Below are 12,424 nucleotides of genomic sequence, written 5' to 3' on the forward strand. Positions count from 1 at the left end.
CAACTGTGTACAGCCAGCGAGGCAGAAGAGAATCCTTTGGTCAGAGTTCCCTGTAGCCTCCTCCCCAAACTCCTAAAAGCATCAGAGCCCCGTGGGTCATGAGACAAGTGCCTGCCTCCTTTTTGCAGACTTTTCTCTCCCCCATTTAGTGCTTGGAGGCACCAGGGAGCCCATGGAGGGTGCAGAAAAAAGCCAGCACCGAGTACCAGGAGATGTCCCATGGCCTTGGGCAAGTCAACTCCCTGCCTTGGCCCCCTTCTCATCAGTAAAATGAGAAGCTATTTGACGCTTCTGGCTCCTCCTTCTCAGAGTGCTTATGATGACACCTTCATTTTCCGACTTAGGCTGGCTCCGGCCCCTAGTCCAGATTTGAAGGGAACTCACAGGAAACTCCTTTCTCTAAGAGAAGGCACTTGTCATGGTCTCATTAGTGAGATGCAGGGGATCACCCAGAAGTGACCCTCCAATATCTGTGTGGGTGTGTGTTGCTGTGTGATTATGTATTTTGGGGGGGGGGGGGCATGCAGACAGAGGGTAGGGATGGCCATAAAGAAAGCAAACCAACTCTCCTGCTTCTGAAAACAAAAAAGCAGAAACAATGGCAATTGGAAGTTGTGGGGCAGGCAGGCTATACCTGGAGTTCCCCAAGCCCACAGATGCCCTTATCCCCTAGACCTAGTTCCTGGTTTGGGGCCGCATTTTTCCATTCTGGAAAAGTGCATTTAGGGATTAGAGCAGGGTGGAGTGATCCTTGTGCCCTACCCTCCAGCACGTGAGGGAAATCCCCACAAGCCCTTAGGGTCCAGGCAGAGAGAAGAGAGGAGGAAGGGTCTTTAGGCCTTGTCGCTTCTTTTTCCAATTCCACTTGAGACAAGTATGTGGGATGGGACCTTAGAGAGACTCTGAGATGTTCCATGTCTGTGTTCCCAGACCGGACCTTCCCCCCTCTCCCCATTCCTTTTAAGTCATCCTGGAGACAAAGCCACCCCAGTGGCTGTGAGCCTGTCCCAGGGCCTGGCAGAGTGCTGTCAGGGAAACCTCTGGCTCCATCCCATTTACATTGCTATAATGGTCTTGAGGAAGTCTCCTGAACAGGTTTCATGTTTCGCTGTAGGTTAGAGGTTTCAATGTCTACCTCCCACGGACATTTTAAGTATTAAATGAGGCAATGAATGTGAAATGCTTAGCACAGTGCCCAGCACATAACAGGCACTAACAAGTACAGGCCATTATTGTTGTCAACACTGAGTCACTTCCCAGACCACTGCCCAGACCACCATTAGCCTTGCCCTCATTTCAGATTTAGAACCAGCTAACACTAAGCATCTACCCATAAGTGGGTGCTTTCACAAATACTACCTCCAATTGCCCAGCTCATTCGCCTGGCTTATGAGCTTGTTTGCCGCATTGCCTCTTGGCCCTGCTCTCCTTTGTTCCTGTGGGTTTCCTGGCTTTCCAATCAGCACCCATATCTTACCAGTGTCTGTGGTCTGGTTTTAGCCCACGGTCTGCTCTGCTTCCCTGCCTATGGTTCTCCAGGATTCAGACAGCAGCTCAGACCTGGTGCCAGGATGTTTATCTAAGAATGATCTGTGCTCATCACAATCCTCGGCACCACATTTTCTCCCCTGTTCTGACGCCTTGTGCTGCTTCTGGCATCTGCTGCTGCCCTCAGCCCCAAGTTGCCAAACCAAGAGCCGCAGCACCAAACCAAAGCCCCAGTTATTTTGCTGCTTATTTAGCATTTTTCTTTCCTGACAGTCTCTTTGGTACACTATCCTCTATGATGCACTAGCTTTCTTCCACCTCTCCGCATCCTGTACTTTTCCTCTGTTCTTAATACTTCCACCCAATCTTGGACTCCCCTTTTCCCTACTCTCCCCACCTGGGGCCCACTCAAGGCCATACCTGCATGTTCCATCAAAAATAGCTCAACCTTTTATCTCTGCCACTAGCAGTCAATGCTCTAAAGGATCTTAAACCAATTTCAGCTAAAGTATTAATGCAATTGATGGTTTAAGGGCTATATATATGTGTATATATATATATATATATATACTTTAACAAAAAAAACTATAAAAGAGGNCCTATTTCTAGGTTCCTGTATGTTTATAATTGTTACATCTTCTTTTTGACTTGACCTTTGTCATTATAAGGTATTTTTCTTGCCTTTAGTAACAATTTTTGACTTAAAGTCTATTTTGTCTGATATTAGTATAGACATACCAGCTCTCATTTTCTGACTATGCTTTTAAATCTAAATTAAATCTCTTGTAGACAGCATATAGTTGGATTGTGGTTTGGGGGGGGATTGTTTTTGTTTTTGTTTTTTATTTTAGAAAGAGAGAGAGCACATGCACTGGGGGAGAGAAGCAGAAGAGAGGGACACATGGGGCTCGATCCCATGATCCTGGGATCATGACCTGAGCCAAAATGAAGAGCCAGATGTTCAACCAACTGAGCCACCCAGATGCCCCTTGATCATGTTTTGTTTTTTTTTAATCTATTCTTCCAATCTCTGCCCTTTAACTGGAGAGTTTGCTATGTTTACATTTAATATAATAGGTAAAGTAAGATTTAGTGTCTACCATTTTGCTATTTCTTTTCTATATTTTATATTCTTTTTGTTCCTCCATTTCTCCATTACTGCTTTCTTTTGTGTTAAATAGTTAATTTCTACTGTACTATTTTAATTATCATTTCATTCACTATATATATTTTAACTTATTTTCTTGGTGACTGCCCTGTAAGTAACCATTAATATCTCAATTTAGAGCAATCTAGTTTGCATTAATACCAAATTAATTTCAATATTACACAAAACTTTGTTCCTCTATAGTTCCATTCCCTCCTCCTGTATGTTGTTATTGTCACAAATTATATCTTTATACATTTTGTTCCCATCAATATAAATTTATTGTTTTTGATTTATGCAGTTCTCTTTTAAATCAGATTTTAAAAGGAGTTATAAACAAAAAATACATTCATACCATTTTCTGTATATAATTACATAATTACTTTTACCAGTGCTCTTTTCTTCTTCATGTTGATTCAAGTTACTATCCAGAGTCTTTTCACCTCACCAATATTTCTTGTAGGAAAAATCCGTCTCAGTTTTGTTTACATGAAAATGTTGATTTATCCTTCAGTTTTGAAGGATAGTTTTATCAGATATTGAACTTCTGGTTGACAGGGTTTTTTCCCTTTTGCAACTTTAAATATACCATTCCTAGTTTCTAGCCTCCATTGTTTCTGTTGAGAAATTGGCTGTTAATCTTATTGAGGCTCTTTTGTATGTGAAGAATTTCTTCTGTTTTCCTGCTTTAAAATTCTTAATTGTTTGGCTTTAAACAATTTGATTTTGATGTGTCTAGCTGTACGTGTCTTTGAGTTTATCCTACTTGGAGTTTCTGAAGCATCTTGGTTGGCTTTCATCAAATATGGGGAGATTTTGGTCACTATTTCCTTAAGTATTCTTTATGTCCTTTCCCCCCTCTCCTTTCCTTCTAGAACTCCTGTAATGCATATGTTGGCAAGCTCGATGGTGTCCCACAGGTTTCTGAGGTTTTGTTCATTTTTTTCACCATTTTTTGGGTTCTTCAGACTGCATAATCGCACTTGCCCTATATTCAAGTTCACTGATTCTTTCTTCTGCCTGCTCAAATATGCTATTGGGACCCTCTAGTGAATTTCCTGTTTCTATTGTACTTTTCAGCTTCAGGATTTCTATTTAGTCCCTTTAATAATTTTTGTGTCTTTATTGACTCTCTCTAGTTGGTGAGGTTTTGTTCGCATGCTTTCCTTTAGTTCTTTAGACATGGTTTACTTGAGGTCTTTGAACATATTTAAGTAACTTGTTTAAAATTTCAGAGACCTCACATAAGTGGCCACCTACACTGTGCACAAATCAAGTTCTGCTTGGCAGTCATTGCTTCCTTCCTCACACTTCACACAATATAGCCATAACTTGCCTCATTCCTTAGCTCCACCTCTAAACCCCTCCCTAAAGTCTTTCCTGACTTCAGGATTGGAGGAGGGATATGAAAGTCAAAAGTCTTTCAGATCTGAAAACTGTCTTCTCCACCTTGAGCTTCTGCATATCCTGCTGGAGATGAGCTGCCCAAGGAAGTGTCCTGCTCCTGGAGGAAGTGAAGGGAGGCCAGAAATCCTCAGGCAGTTTTCTCTTTCCTGACAGGAATCCAGACATTCCATAAAGCTTCACTCAGAAGGGATAGGTGGATGGAAACTACAGATCAAAAGTGTTTAATTATTTCAAAATAATGAAATCACAGAACATAAACGTACAGAAACAAAGATTTAAGGAACTTCTTGGTGACTGGGCTTAGGAGCACTGTCACCTCTCCTCCCATTATTTGGGGAAAAGAAATTTGCTACACAAATCCCAGCCAAGTTTAGTCAAAAATCTATAGTATTTTACTTTATTAGTTATTTCTTCCCTTCTTATCTGGTGTGTGTGTGTGTGTGTGTGTGTGTGTGTGTGTGTGTGTGTGTGTCTATGCAGAGGTAAGGGGTAGGGATGATGATGGTTGCCAGGATGTAGGATCTTTCTAAACCTCCCCCACTTCCTAACTTTATTAATGTTTCTATTAATAACTATGTTAATTATCCGCAGTAACAAAGAACATCATAGCTCCAACTTTCACACAATTCAATGGAGCCAGTTTCAGTGAAGTGCCCTACTTAGGAAGAACCTTCCTGGAAATGGTGGGGGTTGGGAAACCATATGGTGCTTGGCAAAGAACCTGAAATCAATGTAGAAGCTGAGAAGCATTGGCGAGGCTGTGTTGTTTATCATTCTGGCGTAGGACTGAGTCAAGTCCAAGAACTGACCCTCTCTCAGGGCTGGAACTTCATCAGCACTTTGGCTTTGATTCAGAAGTGGTACTAGTAGACTCTTGACATAACGCTAGGAGACTCCCAGCAAATGAGGAGGCCAAGGAGGTCTGTGCCGTCATAATGAATTATGACTGGATCCAACTGACCTATAAAAGTAAATACTACCCATAAAAACACTGCATTACTAAGGAAAAATGCCCAAAGAACATGGACAGAGGGGATGGGATTTTTTTTTAAGTTGGAATTGAAACATGTAGAGCTCAAGGAGTCTCAAAATGAATTTGAGTAACCTGACTGTGGAACTAGAATTCATTGAGCATGTGTAGCATCAGGTCAAGGACAGAGTGTCAGGGTGTGATTTAACATCCAGTCCATAGGCTTCCCCAGGCCATTCTGTAATGATACTGTGTTGTACTTATTTATACATACTACCCACAGGGCTCTATTGAGTGAAATGCACTGGACTGAGCTCTCCAAAGTGGGAGCATTAATCTCTGCCTCATGCTTGGCACAGTGTCTGGCAAACAGTGTTTGCCATATAGGAGCAGTTGAGAACAGAGCATCATTTCTCAAGAACAAGGCCCACCACTTGGTGAGCCACTCTGCTGGAGCCCTAGTTCTCAGAGGCTGGATGACTGGGTCCTTGGGGTCTGGTAGACCCATGGGGTTGCCTTGCTGGTTCAAATGAGCTGCTGCTTCTGGCTCTTAAAACAGAGTGCTGAGAAGCATTCCAGCTGCTGTGATTCAATTGCATTTAAGACAGTGTGATGCCCATCAAAGCATCCCATCTCACCACCCTGCAGCCACCCCAGCTGTTGCTAGTAGCAATCCATTCCCCTCAGGCAGCTCAACAACTCAATTTGACTTGGGCTTCATGTTTCTGTGCATAAAAAATGCTTCTCTGCCTGGTTCTCTTCCTTCCTGGCATTGAACCGGCCATCTTAACCCAGGCTGTGCCTCTTCCAAATGTTTTCTCTAACCGCTGAAGATCTGCTCAGAATAAGAACCCACACACAAGTTGTGTGTCCTTAGGCAAAACCTGGAACTCCTTGGTGCTCTGAGCCCCAGCTGCCATATCTGTAGTGTTCTCTGTCCTACTGTCTGCTAGCATGAAGGTCAAATGAGAACTCTGGGGAAAGGGTTTAGTCAACTGAAAGGCTCTAGACAAATGTTAGTTATTACATCATCGTCTATCTCCCTGTGCAAGAGTCCGAAACAAAACAAAATAAGAAAGAAAGTCCCACACTTCTTGGTAACCAGGAGAAGCCAGGGCCTCAGATTTGAGCAACTTTTATTTCCCTGGGCTCTTAGTAGAATGAGGAAATAGAATAAGGAAAGTAGAATAAGGAAAACTTGCATTCCTTCAAGGTACAGACTTCTGTCTAAGAATGTTTTGTTATCTTTCCATTCGGCTTAGAAGTGGGACGGGGGCCCAGCATCCAGCCTACAAGGTCCTCATTGGTAGGGTTCTGGTCTTATTCAATGTTTTTATTACATAATAGACACTAGGTTTGTTGCCAGGTCAAGACTTCAGATACTGTACTCCTGATTGAACCACCTTTAAATATATGGTCTGTAAGACACTTTCACTTTAGGCAGTGAAAAGCTCTGGAGTTGGAGGGGAGTGACAGTTGCACACAATATTGTGACTGTATTCAATGTCACTGACTTGTACATTTGTAAATGGTTAAAATTTAATGTTTTGTGTATTTTACCACAATATAATTTTTTTTCATAAAACACTTTCACACATTTATGTTGCATGAATAAATGAAGGATTGACTCTCTTCAATGCCCAACAACTGAGGGTCTAAGATACTCAGTGTTTGTCTCAGATTATATCAGAGATGAGAGAGCAAGGAAGGAAGACAAGCTTAGCATACTTAACACCCTTGATGCTTCAGTGTACTAAAGGGGAAGAAACACCTAGAAACCTACAGGTGTACACCGACATTCCATTAAAATACCATGACCATGGGGCACCTGGGTGGCTCAGTTGGTTGAGCGGCTGACATTCAGCTCAGGTCATGATCTCACAGTTCCTGGGTTTGAGCCCTGCATCAGGCTCTGTGCTGACAGCTCAGAGCCTACAGCCTGCTTCAGATTCTGTGTCCCCCTCTCTCTCTCTGACACTCCCCTGCTCACACTCTGTGTCTCTCTCTCTCTCAAACATAAATAAACATTAAAAAATGTTTTTAAATGCCATGACCATAATCTCAGGGTCCTCTTCCCTTCAGGGCTCCACCCAGCCCCACCCCACCCTGGACTCTGCTGGGGAGGGCCCTCAAGGCTCCTCGCACTTCTGCCCCTGCACACCCTTCTCTTTAGGAGTTTGGCTCCATTCCTTGTAGATAAGCTCCTAGGGACAGGACCTCCATAACTTATATGCCAACAGGAGGGCCTAGCCTGTTCTCAGAGTGTGGCCTCAGTAAGGGTGTGTTGAATGACACAGAAAATGAATGGCAAAAGTCTTTTATTATTCCTGAAATTCTGTTGCATTAACTACAGTGAGAAATACACTTATTAGCATCCAGAAATGCTTCAGTTTAGGAAGATTTATGCTGTAATCATTTATGGTAAGAAGACTAAGAACTAGCATAGAAGTACTGGAGTCGGAGAGGACCCAAATACTATGTTCCATGATGAAAGGTTGACTTGCGTGTTACCCTTGGCTCTGAGTGACTCGACAGGGCCAGATTAGAACCAGTCAGCACAGAGAATAGATAATGTGACCTATCGTAAAAAAGCGTGTCCTCATGAGCACTGCCCGACAATGGAAGAGGCTGCTTCACCAGGTAGTGAGCTCCCTGATACTAGAGGTATTCAAGCAGATGTTGAACATTTGGCTCTTGAGAATGCCTCTACTTTGACCCGCCCAACCCTGAGAGTCTGGGATTGGTTTTTTTTGTTTGTTTTTTTGTTTTTGTTTTTTTTATTTCTAGGAGAGAGAGAGAGAGAGAGAGACAGCATGAGCAGGGGAGGGTCAGAGAGAGAGGAAGTCACAGACTGAAACAGGCTCCAGGCTCTGAGCTGGCAGTCAGCACAGAGCCCGACGCAGGGCCCGAACCCACGAACCGCGAGATCATGACCTAAGCGAAAGTCGGACGCTTAACCGACTAAGCCACCCAGGCTCCCCTGGGATTGTTTTGAACTGGGACTGAAGCAGAAGTTTATAGTACAAGGTGTGCCGGGGAGTCTAACCAGGAGAATGCTGAGCCAGTCCATTTCTCTTGCTCATCTTCCCACTCACCCTTCTCCACTTTCTCCCCTGGCCCACATCTGCCCCACTTCTCCTTCCCTTTCCCCTTTTCTCTTTCCAGCTCCCTATCCAGCACCCCTCCCGCAGCCCACTCCCCATGCCCGGGAGTAGAAAGCACCTGGCCTGAGAGTCCCACCATGCTTCTGCAGCTTGCCTGGTGTGGGGAGAGGTGCTGCGTCTTTGCCAGCGGCTTACCAGTTCCTCTATTGTAGCAAGTGAAATTACCAGCTTCACACTGCGGGTCTATTTAAATCAGCCTTTCATGTCTGATGGATTTAAAAATATGCTAGAAGTCAGCATCTTAAATACAAGAAACACAAACAAGCAGATGAGGCTGCATTTTCCTCCCTCTGTGCCCACCCCACCCTCTTCCCTTCCTCCCACTCTCTCCTGCCCCCTCCCAAAGCAGTTTTCATTCACGAGGCCCATCTACCCCCTCCGCCCTCCCCCCCACTCCTCATCGCTCCCCTTCTCTAGATGGCGTGGCAGTCTTCAGCCTGAGCAGTGGCTGGGAACCCCAGGATCTAGGTTCCCTGCTCAACTCTGTGGGACACAGGTAAGGCCACCCAGTGTGGCCAGTGGGGGTCTTCTGCCCTGTTGTGTGCAAATGCAGCTCCAGCCTGAATCCAGGGTGGGCTCCCATCACAGATGGAGAGGCTGTGGCCCAGGCAGGAGGGGTGACTTGTGGGGTTCAGAGGTCAATGAGCAGCGATGCTGGGTCCCGGCCCACTGCCCTGGCAGTCCACGGCCAGCCTTCCCAAGCGGATGTGTTCAGTTTTCCAGGCAGGCCATTTGCTAGCCCCGGAGCCCCACCGCTCCTGGTAACCCACCTGTGAGGGGTTCTCAGGCTCCGCTCACAGCAGGGGTTCCCGGTCTGTCCCTAGGTACAGACCCTCTCTGAGGCCTTGGCCCACATCACTTGACCCAGCCCCATTTTCTCCAGCTACAATTTAAGTCATGTCCTGTAAGCTTTGGGTGTCCTCTCTTTGAGACTTGATAAGTGGGCCCATGCATGTCCTCATCCGGGGGCCAGGGTTCCAGGACAGCCGCCTCACCCGGAAGTGCTCCGCTGCCTGGCCCATGTCACCAGTGGAGGTGATGGCTGAGGCCTACGGTTCCCAGCCTTGGGTGCCGCGGGAGTCACCTCAGCAATTTTCCTTTATCTTTACTAGTTTATTTATTGGTATTTATTCTATTCTGCTTGTTTTCTTTTATTGTTTTTTTAGAATCATACCAATCCTCATTCCCCCCAACACACCAGAATTTAAGTAGAAGTTGAGAGCTTTTAAAATGTTTTAAAATGTTTATTTATTTTTGAGAAAGAGTGCGAGTGGGGGAGGGGCAGAGAGAGACGGAGACACAGAATCTGAAGCAGGCTCCAGGCTCTGAGCTGTCAGCACAGAGCCCACCACAGGGCTCAAATTCACAAACTGTGAGATCATGATCTTAGCCAAAGTCAGACGGTTATCCAACCGAGCCACCCAGGCGCCCCAGGAGAGCTTTTAAATTTTGTTTAATATTACCAATATTAGCAGTAAAAATAGCGGAATGGAAAAATCTTCTGCTTGTGTGCACATTTTCTTGACTTGCGATCTGCTGCCGTGTGCCTCTGTGCCTTTGCCCAGCCTGTTCCCTCTGGCTGGAGTCTTTAAGAGGATTTCAAGGACCTGCCTGTGGCCATGCAGCAGCCCATCCGGTGGCCTGACAGGTTCTGAGGCCCCTGGTATTCCTCACGCCGTCAACCAGCAGGCCCTAGAGAACAGCTGTGTTCTGATGCTCTGCGTGCAGGAGGGACAGTGGGGACTCAGACGCCACATCGGATCATCGCCTGTCTGTGATTAGAGAGCACACACACACACCCCACACACACACACACACACAGAAGCATACACACAGACCACACACTTACACACCACACAGACACTCACATAGACGCACTCACCAGACACACCATATACTTACACACCATGTGCACACACATCACACACATACTTACACACACCATACATACACACCACACATTCAGATACCACACACTCACACATGTACCACACATGCCACACACACACACTCAGACACATCACACATACCACACACACTCACATACACAAATTCATATACCACACAGATGCCACACACTCAGACACCACACACTAACACATGTCCCACACACACACCACACACGTGCACATAAAAACATATCATACACATACTCAGACGCACCACACACACACACCACACACTCACATATGTACCACACACAAATACTTACACATGCACATAAAAACACACCACACACTCACACACAGACACAACACACACAAACACCGCACTCTCATACTCACATACATGCATTCACCAAACACACACCATACCACACATACCACACACACCATACACTCAGACATCACACACTCATGCATGTATCTCACACACACGCATACATACACGCACACACACACACACCACTGATGGAAGTGCACACTCTACCCATTCCAATTTCATCCCCACTCCCTCCCCAGTAATCCCACCGCTGATGGCTTGAACTACTTTCCATGAAAGTTTGACTAATGTTCATGGTGCCACACAAGACACTATGCCCTTGGAACATAAAAATGGAGGGAAAAAAATCAAGGAGTTCAAAGTGAGTGGAGGAGCTTTCCTGGCAAATAGGCTGGAAGTGAGAGGGACTGTGCGGGATGCCTTGGGAAGTGGACACTAGTGAGACTAAGCTGTCCCTGGTGGGGGAGGGGAGGTGGCTTTTAACAAAGGATTGAATGGCGCTCTGAGAGCAGGGAGGAAAGGGGGCGCCCTCCGGCAAAGACAGAGGAGGGCAGTCCTGGTGGGGAACAGCAATGGAGAGAAGGGCGGTGGGGGAGAGAGCGGGTTTGGGGACCCAACAGTGCCACCAGCAAGGCTCATGGGCCAGTGCTGGAAGTTATGGAGGATGAATCGGGGGGCGGGGGTTTGTAAGCAGGTGAGGTCAAACCTGGAGAGCCTGCCTGGACCAGAGTTTAATGCCATCCCGTAGGTGACGAACCACTGGAGGGTTTTGGGTTTTTTGTGTGTGTGTGTGTGGTTTTTTTTTTTTTTTTTTTACAAATAGTTTATTGTCAAATTAGTTTCCACATAACACCCAGTGCTCATCCCCACGAGTGCCCTCCTCCATGCCCATCCCCCCTCCCCCTCACATCCATCAGTTCTCAGTTTTTGTCAGCATTCAAGAGTCTCTCATTGGAGGGTTTTGAACAGGGAGGTGACGGGGTCAGGTCTGCACCTGTGCTGGAAGAGAGAGGAAGGGGAGGATGGGGGTGAGCCGAGGACAGGGAGACAGATGAGGACTGACCACCCTGGCTCCAGGACCCCATGCCGAGAGGCCCAGGGGGTAGTGGGGAAGGAGAAAGAGCCTCATCACCCACCGGCCTCAACTTTCAACATGACCCACGTTTGCCCGCGAGCCAAGCCTTGGCCTTCGTAAGCCTTGGCCTTCTCTCTCTGCCTTCCCCCAGCCCAGTGGGTTTCCCGGCTGGCCAGTACTTCTCATTCAGAGACGGGGAAACTGAAGGACTCCATACAAATGTGCTTTTCGCCCCTTTTTCTGCTTCTATTCTCACTAGGACCTGCACCCCCACTTTCTACATGCCTTGAGTGTGAACAGTGTGTGTCCTCCTTGTAGAGACAAGGGGTTAATGATTTCTCTAGAAGTCATCAGCACAACAGATAATATCCAAGGAAGGACCGGGTGAGAATGAGCCCACGAAGCCATCATGTGCACATTCCAGACCGTGGGCACTACACATCGTCCCACCAAGACCCCCTGACTCCAAGGAATGAGAAACTTATGGACCCTTATCCTCCTTCTAACGGGTTCCTGGATGCCTGAGAGGACACGTGCACCAGATCATACTCCTCACTAAAAACCCCAGCCCCCAAGCAAAGACAAGACTCTCTCCTTTTCTTTTGTGAGTCTCCCAGATGCTCTGTCTGCATCTGCACTCTCTCTGTATCTTCAGTTAACTCTGCTCTCGCTTCTTGCGGACTTGCATTTGATTTCTGTGCTGTGTGTAGCCAAGGACCCTCTTGACTGGTCCTGCGGCACCCACTCTGTGTCCCTGGACCCAGCCAGCCAGCATCAATTTCTAAGAGGTAAGTCATTACATCTCAACCACTGCTTTTTTTCCCATTAAATCCACTGAGGTTTAGAAAAGGTGCTTTCTCCGAATGAGGTGGGGGCCTAAGAATTATATCCCACAAACCTCAAGCCAAATTAAATTAGATATTGTATCCTCCACTACCTGGAGCTGTCCA

Source organism: Crocuta crocuta, unplaced genomic scaffold, assembly GCF_008692635.1.
Source record: "Crocuta crocuta isolate KB4526 unplaced genomic scaffold, BGI_CrCroc_1.0 scaffold72, whole genome shotgun sequence".
Classification (NCBI taxonomy): Eukaryota; Metazoa; Chordata; class Mammalia; order Carnivora; family Hyaenidae; genus Crocuta; species Crocuta crocuta.